Here is an 11,577-nt window from a genome sequence, read left to right as displayed (position 1 = left end):
TAAAAGCAGAATTCTCCTCGTGCGTATTTCCAGTTATTAGCAGTCCACCGCCGATGCTTCACTCCGGACCAGGGGACCAGTCCCCTGGACTCCTGAAGGGTAATTTGGGCACGCATGCATAATGGATTCTCTTTGGGGGAGTTAATCTCAATAAGCCTTACCTCTCTTTCTAACGGTGGCCATTTAGCCAGCTCCCCTTATCAACGCCGGCGATACGCCGACGAGCATTCGGCGAGAAACGCCTTCTAGTCGAGCTGCTTTTGTTGAGCGCTCTTAAGCAGGGAGCGTCACGGCAGCAGAGCCATTCGGTGTAAACCGTTGCTCGTCCTGCTCAACTGTAATGAAACAATTTAATCAGCGTTGCTTTCTAAATAAAACTCAGCCTCACAAACGTTTTAGGTAAAATTTGTCAATGAAACATCGCTTTAAGGGCTCTGAAGAGAGAAGGCGTCCCGCTATCGGTCGGGACGGGCAGGAGGACGATGGGAAAGCAGCAGAATAAAGGTTGAAAGCTGTGTCGTTTGACTTCCGTCGACAATGTGATCAAATATATATGGCGTTGTAAACAGCAGGTTAGTGCATCTTTCGTGCATGTGCACTCCCCACATCAGGAAACGTTGCCTCGCAATTAATCCAGTCTGATGCTTGTGATTGTGTTTTCTAATTATCATTCCGGCCTGTCCTTGAGTTTTAATAGCATTCCGGATATTAATCTCCGATGCAGCGTGCCTATTAAGCAGGACGCCAGCGTGCCTCATCCAAACACTCCATTAAAGGATGAACGAGCATCGGATCCCATGGAATTGTCTCAACTTCAAATTCAGTGGGTTTTATAAGAAGTGAAGTTGTTTACGATGAGATTAAGCTGCGGAGCGTTTACGATGCGAAGGAACCAAAGTGTCTGATACGGCTTTATGAATATTCTAAACGCAGGCTCCGCTGTAATCTGCAACCTTTCAACATTCTTCATTTGCTGAATAAGGACGTCTTTGCTCAGGTGATCATCAGGATATGCTTCGTAGAGAAAAGCACAGCTTCGCACATTAGCTCCCGCAGATTTGTGTGCAGATGCACTCCAAAATGAACACGCTGGCTTCCCTTGCAAACATTAAACCGAGCTCTGCAATGAAGCACTTTTTTTATGGCTGCTTTGACTTTACTAGGACACTGATTGCAGGTAGAATGTGCAGCGAGGCCGAGTCCGGCCGGTAGAGCGTATCAGGAGGTCTTGCATCCGTGATAATCCTCCATACGTAGGACAATGGGGCCGACCATCTGTTTCTGGAAGGAGGCGCAGCCGGTTTAACAAAAGTGATGTCACCCTTAACCTCCTGATTAGGAAACATTCTTTTTTTTTTTTACTAGGTAAAGAACCAAAATGGCAAATTTTCTACGGTTTAATTTAAGCACACATTGGAACACAAAGGTGGAATCCGTGATTGCCCGTCCGCGGCGTCATAAATATCAACCCGATGTAAAGATGCTGGCACCATTTTGATTATTTTCAATGAATTAAAAACTGGCTTTACTGCGTGAGAGCCATAAATAAGCCCAGGCGGAGGCGCGTTAACGGGGGAGACGAGCACAAACATGGAGGGAGGGCAGCTGGGGGTTGCAAGGTCATAAAAGTGGCGTCATGATTATTTGCGGCGATTGCACTGTTCATCCAAGCGCAAGATTTAAGGCAGGAGTTTCCAGGGAACAAGCACCATGTATGTGTCCTGGGGGCGAGGGACTGGTGTCGCGTGATTGGCAGTTTGAGGAGCTCCACTGATGGCATTGACAGGTTGGCCCAGAGCCTTTCAGTCCAGCATGAGGGTGTCGATGCACCAAATGCAGCACCGGTACGAGCCTCCACTTGGTGGAGCCCTAGACCTTCCAGAGTCTTTGGCAAACCGCAACAAGCTTGTATGTTTCCTTCGTCCCCCAAACCTTTTCTTCTTCTATTTCTTCTTTCTTTTTTGTTACAGTGAACACTTGTGTGTAGAAGAAGCCAAACGAAGGGGGGGGGGGGCTCTTTGCCTTGCAGTGATAATAAAACCCACATCGTTTCTTTTTCTTTTTGTTTGGGAATACCATTTATTCTACTGAGAATCCTTTTCAACACATTTTAACATGCAGCTACATAAAGCAAATAACGTCAGGGTTAGCTTAGCCACACCTCAAATCACCTGTTCAGAGTTAAAAAAAAAAAAAAAAGTAATTTCATTAAAATGGACCAAAATATCAATTGTAAAGGATTTTCCCTCCTCTGCTTCCTGCTACATTATAGAATGTGGACATCTTTACTCTCGAGCCTTAATCTTTAAGCAGCGGCTCATGAGAGTCTCTGTCTGTGTTGGATTTCTGACTTTCAACTTCATTTCAACTCTGAAAGTTCACTCCTTATCCATCAGTAATCCGGGGGGGCGGCAATCATGGCGGTAAAGGCACAACCGGATCCGCGTCGCCGTCCGAGCGAGAGGCTGCAGAGAGCCGAGAAAAGAAGCGAGCGAGGGGCGGACTAGGTTGATGCTGAGCAGGATTCACATGGACGTGCTCTGCAACACCGCCGCGCCGCGATAAACACTTTCATGCGTTTTTCGGAGATGGGAACAGGAGAGAGCCTCTCCGTCGAATCTACCCAGAGCACATGACGGGTGAGCTTTGCCCCGGCTGCCTCCGGGCAGACAGACCGATATGTCGGCGCACGCAGAGGGAGCTCGGCGGTGGACATTTGAACAGGTGCACCCCGAGACACAGACGTCCATGCATGTAGAGGACAGATGCATCCGTGCGTTCACACGCGACTTGAAGCACTTTGGATCCGGTCGTAAAGTTAATGATCATCTTCGTTTCTGCACATTTCCACAGGCAGCGTTCTAAAGTTGGATCTGGACTAAAAACGCTTTTCATTTGAACCTTTTTTTTATGCTTTCCACTTTGTGAGAAAGCAGATGACTGACCCCCCCCCCCCCCCCCACATGCAGGTGCATCCGTTTTCATCTCCATGAATTAGCGAGCTCTAAACAGGAAGTCTAATCGCCCCCTGATGAGTTTATCAAGCCTCCCAGAAGTTGCAGCACTTTTCCCTGAGACATCCACACCGCTGCGTTAACCTGGCTTCGGCACGGAGCGGCACGGAGCGGCACGGAGCTCATCCCTGGAGTCTGGGGAGCAGGCAGCATATAAATACGTCCTCGGAGTCGGGAGTCGGGAGAAGCCCTTACCTTTCGGTTTCACAGCTTAGCATCCATCCGTGTCGCTGAGCGCTCGGCGGCTGTGTTCCACTCCTTTAGCGCCGGAGAATCTGACTCCTCACGGCAGCGCTTACATTCCAAGACTGACAGCCGCACAGCTGGTGTGTGTGTGTGTGTGTGTGTGTATTAGAGAGAGAGAGAGAGAGAGACTCCTGCCTGCTTACCTCCCTCACTCTATGCTGCCTTCCCTCGCACAGTTTCTCCTCCTCGCTCTCTGGCTTCTCTCCCTCCTCCCTCCTCAACACACTCGTTCTCTCTTTCTTGCCCCCCCCCTCCCCTCCTTAACCCTTCCTCCCTCCGTTCCTAGCAGTGCATCGCTTCTGGCGGCGGATGTCAGAGGCTGAAGCTGAGGCGACTGCCTCTGATTGGCTTCCATTCACAAGTTAGAGATAAAGAGAAGGGAGAAAGGAAAATGGAAAGAAACGCAAGGGGGGGGGGGGGAGTGGAAGGGGGGAGGGAGGGAGGAAACAGTGCCCGAACATCCCAGTGAGCATCGTTTGAATGTGGAAAGAAAGGAGAAATGGAGGAGGCTAGATTCTGGAGACGATGGTGGACGCCGGGAAGACGATTCCGTTCCCCCCCGGTTGTAGTTGCATCCCGTCTTTGTGAGAGGCCTCCTCCGACGGCATCCGTCCGACATGACGGATCGACTCGATATCTAAAGCAATCGGCCTCGTCTCATCTCCTCTTCAATGACGGAGGGATGAAGGAGAAAAAGGCCATAACTTGTAAAAGAGCCACACAGAAAGGCGCGAGGAGGAGGAGGAGGAGGAGGAGGGTGCTGCTTTTCTTTGCCCCGTTCGTCTTCATCTCTCCTCGCTCTGACTTGGCGGCGGTGTTGCAGCAGGTGCACATGCAGCCCAGGCACTCCGTCATGTCTTCCCGTTACACACCCCATGTTGGATGCACATCAATGCATGCAGCGAGACCGTCTCGGCTGCGTTGGATGATGGAGGCCGAGGGGGACGTCATTAGTCGCCAATATCCGTCCCCCGAACTCGCACCTTGAGCGGCTAAACGGCCGCTTGGTGACTTAGAAATGCGCGGGACGCCGCTCGGAGCGGCTCCGTCGATGAATCATTGAAGAAAAGCAGCGTTTTCGCCGGCCGGCCTCATCCGAGCTCAAGTTGCATCTCGGTGTTGGTTTGAGTAGATTATCAGCTGAGCCAGATAAATAAGAACGCAAACGGGCCAAACGAATTAACATCTGAACAAGCGGCGAGGGCGGCCTCGTACCTCCTCGCAGCTCATCGGTCAATCCCTGGTTGGGTTCATGGGAGCCGGGAGATTAAGAAGTCGGTGTTCCTGTTCGCCCGTGTGTGCAAACGGCGGCTTGTCGACTGCGTTTGCGTGCACGTCAGTGGGAGGAGGCGTGTGTGTCGTGTTTTTACCCGCGTGTGAACACGATGTGTGGTTTTTGTTTTCCACGCTAACAAACCAGTGGAAAGGAAACGCTGGCTAATTTGTACATAGAATTAGGATTGATTTAGCAGCTAGCTTCACCCCCCGCCGGGACGGTAATAACACGGTAGTTACACAACTCAAACAAACATCAGAGAAGGAGCATTGTCAACAGCCGCACAAACAATGTCGGCCTTCCAGACAAACAATTTCCAAAATTCCCATTTTCCTCCATTAATCCAACTTTTCCAGGAAGAGGAAACGGCTTCCTTAAGTACGGCCGTCTCCCGATCCCCTTCCTGTTCTCGACGTCGGCCTGTTGCGCTCGCATTCACCTCCGCTCCGCTCGCCGCTGCTGATTAGTTCTCTGATTTCTCCCGGCTTTCCCGAAGGAACGCTCGAGTGTGGATGTCTGCCCACCGTTTGCTGCGTTGGCATAACGCCAGCCGCCGCCGATAGGTTATTAATATTACCCTCTGCACAGCAATCACAAGACCGCATTACCCGAAAGCTCCGATGCCGCCGCCCGGCGATGGTTGCCATGGCCGCATGCGAGTCCGTTTAAAGTCGCAGGAAGTCGGGGAACTTTTCTTTTGATGGCACATTTCCACGTTTGTCTTTTGAAAGAAGCTTCTTTGTTAAATGAACGGTATCCAGCTCATCTCCGCAGCCGCTCAGGAGTTCTGGTTCTTGTTAACAGCAGCGCGACGCTTTTCACACCGGCCCTGACCTTTTCCTTAGACGCTCACAGCCCTCTCAAACAAATCCGCCTTCTTGTCCGACTGGCGGATGGAACTGCCAATTTCAAGCTTTTTTTCTTTCTTAAACTTGACAGGAACCGTTCCAATAAACCGCATAGACTAAAACAGTTATTCATCCGGCTTTGCACAATCTTGTTTAGCAAAGAATTCCTTTATAAATGGGAAATCGTTACCAAATGTCAAAATCTTCCTTTACGGTTTTCATTATCATCTATTGTGATGTCGAGGAAATATATTATTTAATTCCAAAAGGTAATTATTTTCTGGATGGCATTTGGGTAATGACTTTCACATCAGCGTAAACATCAAAGAGCACGGAGAACAGGACATGACCAAATAAGGTAGTAGTTGGAAACGGCATGAGCCGTTCCGGGGTTTCTGGGGATTCGTCAGAATGGGGGGGGGGGGGGGGGGGGGGTCTGTGCTTTGATTGACATTCACTTGAATAAATAACCCAAAGTCAAGTAAATAAAACATGAACGTCCATCCGTTTTCTTTCAGTTTTCTGTGTAGAATTGCTGGCTGCCAGTGTGGACAGGTGCATTGTGGGTTGTGGGTTGGCTTCATATCTGACAGCGTTATTTGCAGTGAAACAAAAGGCGGAGGGGAAAAGAAAAACGTGTAGTCTTGGAATTTCTGGCGTGCAAAATTGACTGTCAACAGGAAAATGTTTTTGTCAAGTCCAGAACCGAGCGGGCAAATAATATAAGAGTTTAACGTCTGCAGCAAAGCCGTTGGTGTTAGAGAGCAGGAGTCAGGAGGCGTCGCCCGCCGCTGGCGTCTCAGCTCCTTCCTTTTTGGTAATTGCTGGCATTACAGTCTCTAACAAAACTGTTGCGTCAGTGGAAAGCACAGAAATGAATTAATAATCACGATCCAGCTCGGCAGCATTTTCTCACGTGGTTCCTCTCAGAGGTTCGGCTCGCCCGAATCGAGATGATCCCAAGCTGCGTGAGTCCCACTCTGAACATCGATTCTGTCGGTTGATGTGTTTAAAGTAAGTATTGACGGCCGCTGCCGTATAGTTTAGCATAAATATATTTCTTCTGATGCTTTTGTGATGGATTGTAAGGATGTTACAATTAATGCTGACGCTCCTCTAATCTTTATTCCATGGAATAAAATATTTATTCTCAGTTGAGCTGCCGAAGAAAAGACTCTTGTCCTGCCACTTTCAGTATCGGCTGCTTTTCTTGTGTTCGACTTACTGCTTCTCGGAACAAATTGAGTTTGTTGGCCAATAAACCAACCAAATGTTGAGCTAATGCTCTCTGTAAAGCAACTTCCTGTCTCCCACATCGGGATGCATGAGAGGAATAAAGGTGAGCAGGAGTAAAACAGAGTATATGTGTGTAAATGGGGAGGGGGGGGGGGGAGGCAGTGAGGTTGCAGGGAAGAGACGTAATGGAGGTAGAGGACTTCAGGTACCTCGGGTCAACGGTGCAGAGTGATGGCGAGAATGTGGACAGGAAGTGAAGAATCGCGTGCAGGCAGGCTGGAACGGGACAGACGTTTTGGAGAGGAGGTGTGCAGGAAGAAGGAAAAGCCTGAGGATGCTCATGTCCCAACCGAAGCGAAGACACTTCCCTCGCTCCGGGACACTCACCTATGGACACGCCCAGCAGCCGCTGCGTCAGCGTTTATTGGCTGAATCGCCTCTGTCATAAACTTTCACAGTGTCCTCTCTCCTCGTGGGCTTTTGCCGGATCTTGCTGTGAAGCACTTAGCCGGCGAGATAATACATTTATTACTCGAAAAATAATTATGCTCGGTGTCAGTTCGAATAACATCTCCGCCCCCCCACACCCCCAACAATTCCCATGTGAAATACTTTGTCGCACATGAAAAACAAGCAGAGCAAAAGATCACCAATTATAAGGCTTGAATCGATAAATATGTTCTATCCTGTTTGTGGAAGAATTTGTTATTGAAGCTGGACCAATCGATGGAGAAACTTCCTTTGTACTCGGCAAGGGACAAAAAAATGTCCACTGAGAAAACAAGACTTCCTCTAAATACTCAAATCGAATTTGTCCAACGTTGACGTCATGGAAACGCATCGGTCCGGTGGCCGATTTCCTCTTCCGGGAGGAGGAGTCATGGGATCGAACAAGCGTTTTAAGGTTTTGCTATCTCATCTTGCCATTGATCGCCCAATTATGTCAAACCGTCCACACCCATTCACAAGCTCGGATACACGCATGGACAGGGGGGCTCTGAACGAAATGGCCACACCTTTATCTCTGAAGGTATTCCAAGCATCCAAATGGTCGGAGACGCTGCGGAAATCCCAGAACAGCCTGGAAGGATTATATTCTATATCCCATCTATCTGAGGAATCCACCAGGATCCCTGAGAGGGGGCTCCAGGATGAGAGGAGGCGGGACACGCTCCTGGATAAGCGCTTGAAGGCGGATGGATGAAGAGGATCAATAGTTCTCCGGTGGATCCCACCCAAAAACTCAACATCGGATGCTTCCCGATAGAGATATCGCTTTACTATGACGCGCATTCATAGTGGATACTTCAAAGCTCCCGGGTTGAATTCTCCAACGCAGGAACAGCGAGTTTTATTGCAGAAAGCCGCGAAAAAGGTAAAAGGAAACGAGAGAAGAAGCAGAATAGACCTGAACCATGAATGGAAAAGATAACGAGGCAGGTTTCCTTGGTCCAGGGGTCACATGACGAGGGAGAAGAGTTAGCAAGCACTGCCCCAAAAAGCACGACTCTGTGAGCAACAGGCTGCTGCTCGGGGGGGGGGGGGCACCACATGCTGGACGGACAAACCGGGACGTTTGTGAAGAATAATCCTCGTCCTACGGCTCGGCTGATGATGCGAACCGTCGGGCGGTGTTGACCGACTAAAACCGAGGCTGTGGTTTATTTATTTTTGTTTGTCTTTTTTGTCCATGCATGAATACATAATGCTGTGGACTCTTGAGCCCCCCCCCCCCCTGCGTAGGGTGACCCACATACTTTTTTGTTTTTTTTGGCTCAGTGTTTCTCATCAAGTCCATTTTGCCTTACATAACCTCTGTTTGTGTAAACTGTGCTGTGTGGACGGGCAAGCTGAAGACGGGAAGCGTTCAGAAAGCAGACGCCTCCGTTCTGTCTTTGTCTCTTTCCTCGCCGGTTCTTTCGTTGTTCCCGGCGCCGGCGAGGGTCGCTGCTGCTTTGATGCTGCGTGGAGCTGCTTGCCCTTCCTGCAGGTCTCCAACGGCAGGTCTTGACTTTGATGTTTCCTCCTCTCCAGCTGATTAATTCTCTAATTGGCTGTGCAGAACGGCAGAATCAATGCGGTGATGAGCCACAGATGATGCGTGGAGATAAACGCTAATGCATCCAGTCGCTATATCTCTAAGAAGACACTGTGGCCACCGGTCCGGAGTCTGACCTGCTTCTACTCGTTTTTATGCTCTATCTCTTTTTCCCGGAGAACGACGTGGAAACGGCGTTGCCATGGCGCAAATTGAAGAGGTTACAGGACATGAATTGCAATGACAATGCAGAGTCTTTATTCCAGCGGCAGCGAGTGAAAAACAAAGATATGCAAGGAGTAATATCCTATTTGGCTTCCGAGCTTTCAACGGAAATCAACTCGGTGAAGTCAGATTGGCACAAAAATATTTCATTTATGTGTCTTTTAAAAAAAGTATCACACCGTATGCATTTCAAGGTGACGGATTTGGCTCCAAACGTTTTATATTTGTACTCGCTCTCATGTATATGCAATATTAAAGGCAAAGACATGGTTGCAACCGAACACGACTTAAGAGACAGACCCTAAATTCAGTGAGAAGTTTAAAACAGAGATCCAGTATCTGCTGATTAATGAATATGTTGCAGCAAAGTAGTGGAACGAAGCGCACCGAGTGGTTTACGGCATTTGAGATATTTGCGGCATGTCAAAGGGAATGTGTTTTACTTTGTGCGCACGCCGGTACTCTCTGTAAAATGGATGTTCACGTTAAAATACTTCAGAGGATTGTGCTCAGTCCAGCAGAAGTACTGCGAGGATTTCCCTCAATTATTAACAGGCGTTTTAAAATGTTGATGGGGGGGGGGGGGGGCTGCACTCGTTTGAACCTGCAGCAACAGCAGAAAGCGCCGTGGACCCGACGCCGACCCGCAGTTCAGCATCATCGATTTTCTAAAGTCTCCTTTCTTGGATCGAAGCCCTGCATCCAACTCGGATCAGTTCTGTTTTCATCTGCGGCGTCTAAATATTCCTCATTACGGAACCAATTTCATTTCTCACTTCTTGGTTGTCTTCTTACTTTGAGGGGGGGGGGGGTAATGCTAGCGATATGGACATCCCTAACAGAGATACCGGAGCAGGTAGAGTCGATATATAATTCAGGATCATTTGCAGCTGTTCCATCCTCTCCCGAGCCCGGTCCACTCCATGTGCTGCTGCTGAGGAATAATTCATCTCGGCCTGACATTTCCACGCAGCTCAACGTTCCCACGTTATCCATCGCTGTGGCCGACGGTATACGATCTTTAGCCACTCCCCCGGGCATTCCTCCGACAACGAGGCGGGTGCCGAGTAAAAGTAGATTCAGAACAACCCGAACTAGGAACTAGGTTTCACATTCCTCCCATCCAGGCTGCCAACGTTCCCGTCCAATGTGCCGCAGTCCCCGAAACCGAATCACCAAGCATCGAACAGCAAACAAAAGCATTTTATTTCGGGACTCTTTGGTTCCTTAAAAGCAGGACCAATTACAATGTTTTTGCAATTCAAATGCATCTCTGCTAATTTACTTCCTGCTGACCTGAAAAGTCTTTTCCTTAAAAAGACTTCTTCTATTGTTGTTGCTGCTGCAGCTGCTGAGTCTGTGACAAACAGGCAGACAGGAAGTACAGGTGTTCCTCCTTTCTTCTCCCGGGTTGGGGATGTCTCTGACTGGCACACGTGGCCCGCCGGGACCGGCACTGACAGAAGCTGCTGGATGGATTTAAGTCCTCCAACACATGCTTTCTTGGCTCGGGGCTATTAATACTCCTGAGGCGAGGGATTTAAGCTTCTGGTGCGGGACTGTTTCCCCGTTTTTAGGATATATTGCAGAATAACTCACCCTCAAGGGCAATTTGGTGGCGATATTGCGCCTGGCCTGTTAGCGCAGTTCATTATAATGATGCACAGTGTGGGGAAGTTATTTGGTAAAAAATATGTTCATTTCATCACAACGCGTTTTTTTGTTTTTTAAAGAAACCCCTTCAGCTCGATGATTAAAAGGAGGAAATCTAAGAGACTCTGGAAACGGAAGAGAAAGAAATGACTGACATTTATTTATATCCGGTGTGAAAACGATCAAAAAAGAATCATCGCTGCCAAAAACAGCCGCGAAGAGAACCAGACAGTCGAAGCGGCGGCGCTACACAAGAGCGTAATTAAGATGTTGTCACAATGTGGAATCGGGTTGTCCAAAGTTCAGCAATAAACCGAGCAGCGATCGATCACATTCCGTCATGAAGACGAAAGATTCTTCTAGATGTTTACACCGAGACGGGCAAATCCGTTTTCATTCTTTCCTCCTTGGAATTAGGAATATTTCCAAAAGGTGTAAAGCTGATAAAAATGTTAAACGGTGCGGCGCTTCGCTCTGGGCAGCGTTAATTATAATCACACGGCGCCGTGATGGCGGCTGAGCAGCTGCTAAACGGGAATTACAATTCATAATGGTGTCAGAGCAGAGATGCTGCATCACTCGGCAGGTGGGAACATCCCAGATTTAGCTTTTTACAGAGCCGGTTCCGTTTACAAAGGCTTGGCCCGACTCCAGCTTTCACTCATTCGGAGATGAGCTGAAAGTTTTATTTGTTTCACTGACAAAATGGAATGAAAAACGTTAAATAATTATCTTTATCTCTTTAAATAAAACAAGACGGAGCTGTCTCGAACCGGAACGGCGCCGAAGCGAGTTTGCTCGATCTTTACATGGCCAGTAAAGAGGAAACAGGAAGCGATGGACGGATTATAATATCGCTGTAACGCCATGCCGGTGGAATATTCCTTGATTTAAGCTGACCCGCTCCATTAAACGGGGAGCTGCCGCTCTCTGGACGTTTGGAGACGTTCAAACCAATCACCCAGAAACCATCTTGCTCTTGATAACATTTTCTTTCTCATCTTCTGACGGCGTTCTGACGGCGGCTTTGTTTGGGGGGGG

The sequence above is a fragment of the Brachionichthys hirsutus genome, chromosome 14, assembly GCF_040956055.1.
Source record: "Brachionichthys hirsutus isolate HB-005 chromosome 14, CSIRO-AGI_Bhir_v1, whole genome shotgun sequence".
Lineage (NCBI taxonomy): Eukaryota > Metazoa > Chordata > Actinopteri > Lophiiformes > Brachionichthyidae > Brachionichthys > Brachionichthys hirsutus.
This window is presented reverse-complemented; position numbering follows the sequence as displayed.